The sequence below is a fragment of the Nicotiana sylvestris genome, chromosome 1 (genome assembly GCF_000393655.2).
Source record: "Nicotiana sylvestris chromosome 1, ASM39365v2, whole genome shotgun sequence".
Lineage (NCBI taxonomy): Eukaryota > Viridiplantae > Streptophyta > Magnoliopsida > Solanales > Solanaceae > Nicotiana > Nicotiana sylvestris.
The window spans coordinates 91,142,802-91,149,249 of record NC_091057.1 but is presented as its reverse complement, the minus strand read 5'-3'; the positions used below and the strand labels follow the sequence as shown (position 1 = coordinate 91,149,249).

Genomic DNA, 6,448 nt, shown 5'->3' with positions numbered 1-6,448 from the left:
ATATCAATATATCATATTTTCTCCCATGCCTTCTCACATGGTATCAGAGCTATCGTGAGAGATTTATCACTGTGCATAAATTCTAGTGATTCCAGGAAGTGAAATCAGTCACCGAAACCCTTTTCTCGGCGACTTTCAAAGCTGCTTTGCGCTTTGTCTCGGTCAGTGTTGTGCAAAAAATCCAACACTACCACAAGAGTAGTCACTGTCCGGCGACCAAACCCTAGTGAAAATCTCTGGTTCTACTGTAGCTGTCCGAAGAAAATTTTCCGGCGAAGTTCAGACATCGCGTGGGCCACCTTCCAGCCATTTTTTGGCGACGACTCTTCAGGACAGATTGTTCCCCTTGCAATTTCGAGCCTACCGATCTAGGTTACACCAAATTCCGACCACTTTTATATTTTTTCGGCGTGAATAATGATTTCAAAAGTGGACTTCCGGCCATTTTTTGAAAAAGTTCCTTCAGAACAGTTGGGTCTTTGGGTAATTCCGATCTTACCCCTACTATTTTTTATTTCATTCCGACCACTTTGAATATTTTCCGGCAGCTACAGTAACTTTCCGATAGCTACAGTAATATTCCGATAGCTACAGTATTTCTGGAGTGAACAATGTTTTCCGGCGCAGAACAGTGTTCTGTTTTCCTGCTGTAAGAAAGTGTTTTCTCAGCGATTTCTTCAGTTTTCCCAAAAGAGTTACTAATTTTCACTATTTCAAGTTAACCCTACCACTATTAATTGTAGCGACATGGGAACCGATACTTTGAATAGTCAGATGGTTTCTTTAGTGGATTATTTTGAGTTACTTCAGTACAAAGCAGGTAAGCAGACATCTTCTGAGATAGCTTCCGTTGTTCAAACAGGTAATACCATGACTTGTGTCTCTCAATCTTCATCCTCTGAGCCTTGGGTCATTGATTCAGGTGCATCGGATCATATTTCTGGTAACAAATCTCTTTTCACTACTATTTCGTATTCTCAATCTCTTATAAGAGTCACAATGGCCAATGGGTTTCAAACCATGGAAACTGCAATAGGTCAAGCAAGCCCAATTCCTTCCTTACCTTTAGATTCAGTTCTTTATGTCCCTAATAGTCCTTTTAATCTCATAGCTATTAGTCGCCTAGCCAAATCACTTAAATGTGCCGTTTTGTTTCTTGATGACCATGTTTTTATACAAGAACGCAGTACAGGGCGGATCATTGGTACCGGGCATGAATCAAATGGACTTTATTACCTTATCCTTGCTAAATCACATGAACTCACATCTTGTCTTCCTTCAACAACTTATCCTGTTACTGATTCACCAGATTTATTACATAAAGGGTTGGGATATCCTAGTTTGTCAAAACTTCAGAAAATGGTACCTGGTTTATCTCACTTGTCAGCTCTAGAGTGTGAGTCTTGTCAGCTCGGTAAGTATACTCGCTCTCATTTTCCTCGACGTACTGATAATCGAGCAGAGTCCCCTTTTACTTTAGTCCATTCAGATGTTTGGGGTCCTAATCGGGTCAGTTCTACCTTAGGATTCTGCTACTTTGTTAGTTTCATTGATGACTATTCTAGGTGCACCTGGATATTTTTGATAAAAAATCAGTCTGAGTTGTTTTCTATTTTCCAGACCTTTCACGCTGAAATTCAAAATCAATTTGGGGTTTCTATTCGCACATTTCGTAGTGATAATGCCTGAGAGTATTTGTCTTTCCCATTTCAGCAATTTATGAAATCTCATGGGATTATTCATCAAACATCTTGTCCGTACACATCTCAAAAAAATGGGGTAGCTGAAATAAAGAATAGACATCTTATTGAAACTGCTCGTACCCTACTCATACAATCTCATGCTTCGTTGCGTTTTTGGGGGGATGCAGTTCTTACATCTTGATATCTTATTAATTGTATGTCATCTTCAACTATTCAAAACCAAGTTCCATTCCCTGTTACGTTTCCCCACTTACCTTTGTTCCCTCTCCCACCCCGCATCTTTGGAAGCACTTGTTTTGTCCATAACCTTACTCTAGGAACAGATAAGTTAGCTCCCCGTGCTCTTAAGTGTGTATTTCTTGGTTTCTCGAGAACGCAAAAGGGGTATCGATGCTATTCTCCTGACCTCCAACGATACCTTATGTCTGCTGATATTACCTTCTTTGAAACCCAATCATACTTCACAGGTCCAGGTAATCACTTAGATATTACTGAGGTACTACAAGTCTCTTTTTTTGGAGATTCAGTCACTATCTCCCATCCATCTTCCTCTACATCTCCAGCTCCACCACCTATAGCTCCTGTTCTACCATCTATAACTCCAGTTTTACCACCAATAGGTCCAATTCCTCCACATAATCCAGTTCAACCTTCTGCAGCTCCGCCACTCTTGACTTATCATCGCCGTCCGCATCCAGCATCAGGCCCAGGTGATTCACGTCCTGCATCAGATTCTGCACCTACTGCGGACTTGTCTCCTCTTAGTTAACCAATTGCACTCCCCAAAGGTGTACGATCCACACTTAATCCTAATCCCTACTATGTTGGTCTAAGTTATCATCTTCTGTCGTCACCTCATTATGCTTTTATATCTTCTTTGTCCACTTTTTCTATTCCTAAGTCTATAGGTGAGGCACTATCTCATCCTGGATGGCAACAGGCTATGATTGACGAGATATCTGCTTTACATGCGAGTGGCACTTGGGAGCTTGTTCCTCTTCCTGCAAGTAAGTATACTGTTGGTTGTCGTTGGGTTTATGCAGTCAAAGTCGGCCCGGATGGCCAGGTTGATCGGCTTAAGGCTCGTCTTGTTGCAAAAGAATATACTTAGATTTTTGGGTTTGATTATAGTGATACTTTCTCTCCCGTGGCTAAAGTAGCATCTGTTCGTCTTTTTTGTCCATGGTTGCTGTATGTCTTGGCCTCTTTATCAGTTAGACATTAAGAATGATTTTCTCCACGGTGATCTTGACGAGGAAATTTATATGGAGCAACCACCTAGTTTTGTTGCTCAGGGGGAGTTTAGTGGTTGTGTATGCATATTGTGCAGGTCACTATATGGTTTGAAACAGTCCCCTCGAGCCTAGTTTAGTAAGTTCAGCACAATTATTCAGGAGTTCGACATGACTCGTAGTGAGGCTGATCACTCTGTGTTTTATCAGCATTCTGCTCCGAATTTGTGTATTTATTTGGTGATTTATGTTGATGATATTGTTATTACTAGCAACGATCAAGATGATATTACTAATCTAAAGCAACATCTCTTTCAGCACTTCCAAACTAAGGATCTGGCAGACTGAAGTATTTTCTAGGTGTTGAGGTCGCTCAGTCTAGCTCAGGTATTATTATTTCACAGCGGAAGTATGTCTTAGACAATCTTGAGGAGACTGGAATGATGGTTTGCAGACCTATTGACTCTCCTATGGATCCGAATGCTAAGCTTATGCCTGGACAAGGGGAGCCTCTTAGAGACCCTACAAGATATAGGAGGTTGGTTGGAAAATTGAATTACCTCACAGTGACTAGACCTGACATTTCTTTTCCGGTGAGTGTTGTAAGTCAGTTTATGGATTCTCCCTATGATAGTCACTGGGATGTAGTTGTTCGTATTCTTCGGTATATAAAGTCAACTCCAGGCAAAGGATTACGATTCGAGGATCGAGGCCACGAGCAGATTGTTGGGTACACAGATGCTGATTGGGCAGGATCACCTTCTGATAGACGATCTACATCTGGATATTGTGTTCTAGTAGGAGGTAATTTGGTCTCATGGAAGAGCAAGAAACAAAATGTAGTTGCTAGATCTAGCGCCGAAGCGGAATATCGGGCTATGGCTTTGGAAATGTGTGAGTTAGTTTGGGTCAAGCAGTTGCTCAAGGAGTTAAAGTTTGGAGAAATCAGCAGGATGGAACTGGTGTGTGATAACCAAGCTGCTCTTCATATTGCGTCACATCCGGTGTTCTATGAGAGGACTAAACACATTGAGATGGACTGTCACTTTGTTAGAGAAAAAAATACTTTCAGGAGATATTGTTACAAAGTTTGTAAAGTCGAATGATCAACTAGCAGATATTTTCACTAAGTCTCTTACTGGTTCTCGTATTAGTTACATGTGTAACAAGCTCAGTACAATGATGTGTATGCATCGGCTTGAGAGGGAGTGTTAGATATGTAGACTTGTCCCACATTGGAATATGAGTAGTATGTCCTTGTATCGTATAGTTATAAATAAGGACCTCTTGTATTGTATTGAACACACAATATCAATATATCATATTTTCTCCTGTGCCTTCTCACCCTTCTTTTTAACAAATATAAGGCGATAACATGAAAACAACGGAACTTTACATAAATAAGCGGAAGATAACATTTAAACATCTGAAATCTACGTCTACTACAATTACTTAAGTCTCAACCACCCAAAACCTGGTGTCACAGTGTCACAGACTGTCTAAGATTGCTACATACAAAGGCTGAAGAAAATGACAATACACTATTTCTGAATAAAAGAAAAATGAAATAGGAAATAGGAGTAGAGGAGATGCCAGGGCCTGCAGACGCCTGCAGGTGTACCTTGGTCTCCGCGCGGACTGAAGGTAGCCTCCACACTACGGTCCAAAAGTTGCTCCGGGATCTGCACATAGTGTAGAGTGTAGTATCAGCACAACCGACCACATGTGCTGGTAAGTGTCTAGCCTAACCTCGGCGAAGTAGTGACGAGGGTAGGACCAGACTACCAAACAAACTTGTGCAGTTCAAATATGTATATAGCGGAAAAGAAATACAGAATTAACCAGTCAATATGGGATGGGGAGCATGCTGTGGGGGAGATAACAATTTCGAATAAAAAGACATCAAGTAATGAAAGAACAACATAACTCGGATATCAACAAAGAATCAAAAATCAACAAATGCATGACATCACCCTTCGTGCTTTTGCTCTCGTCCTCACCAAAGCAATTATATAATAAAAGTGTGCACGACATCACCCTTCGTACTTTTACACTCTTTCCTCACCATATAATCAATAAAATCGACATGGAATGGTACATCATACAACAGGGCATCACCCTTCATGCTTTACACTCTTTCCTCACAATCGTATACGGCATCACCCTTTGTGCTTTACACTCTTTCCTCGCAATCGTACACGGCATCACCCTTCGTGCTTTACACTCTTTCCTCACAAAAACAAACAATACACGGCATCACCATTCGTGTCTTAACACTCTTCCTCACTCAAACAACAATCACAAACAATGGGGCAAGGGAATAAACAAGATTATAATAGGAATCCCAGCAAGGGAACAACAATTCAACAATTAAGTCCCGGCAAGGGAGCAACATCAATAATATCAACATCCCGGCAAGGGAGATAACCAATAAAGCAACAATATCCTGGCAAGGGAACAATTTAGTGACTTCTTTCTCTTATTCACTTTTACTTCACAACTCACTTTACCACTTGAGCCAATGCTCCAAAGGGTTCAATCAACTCATATACTTTCGCAATTCGTAATATAACTTGAGCCAATGCTCCTCGATGTTCAAAGGTCACAATTCCTTCCACAAACTTCTCACAACAAATAGAAATCAATTCTAAAGCATGGATAATACAACGAAGTCATGAAAATCACAATATAAAACTCACGAGCATGCTTGACATCAACTTATTGATACTCGTCATCATGCCTATACGTCGTACTCAACAATTATCACATAGCAAATAGGACTCGACTCCTAATCCCTCAAGCGAAGGTTAGACCAAACACTTACTTCGAACTTCCACGGCCAACTCAAGCCTCAAACACCGCTTTCCCTTTTGAATTTATCTCCAAATCAATCATATCTAGACATAATCGACTTAGTAATATCAATAAACGCTAAACAATCCAATTCCAATGCTTAATTATAGCTTTCTAATTATTCTTCCCAAAAAGTCAAAAATTGACCCCATGTCCTCTTGGTCAAAACACGAGGTTCGGACCAAAACCCGATCACTCATTCACCCATGAGCCCGAATATATAATTTATTTTCAAATCCGACCCCAAAACGAGGTTTAAATCACAAATAATCAAAAAGCCCAAATCTACCTAAATCCCTAATTTTCTACCCTTAATTACATGATTTAAGCCTAGAAATATAATGGTTGGTGATTTAAAACTGTCATTAATTCCACATAAGATGAACATGGATAATGCAAATAAATATTACTAGTAAATTTTTTGGAAATATTACTTCGCATAACATTAAGCTGATCAAGTGAACAAAGAAACATAAAAAAAAGTTAATTATTTACGGAGTAGTACTTTGGTAAAATTATGACCGGGTACAAAATCCCATTATTATTAATCGGGAAAATAACACTGTATACACTCTCTCTCTCTATATATATATATAATATATAAATTTTATATACTTTTACGGCTATCAAATATAAATAATCTCGATCGCGAGCTAAAAA

At 39.7% G+C, this 6,448-nt stretch overlaps 1 pseudogene; it reads left to right on the top strand.

Moving 5' to 3' along the window:
• Nucleotides 1-747: 747 nt before the first annotated feature.
• LOC138872178 (uncharacterized) lies at nucleotides 748-4,150 on the top strand (annotated as a pseudogene).
• Nucleotides 4,151-6,448: the final 2,298 nt, after the last annotated feature.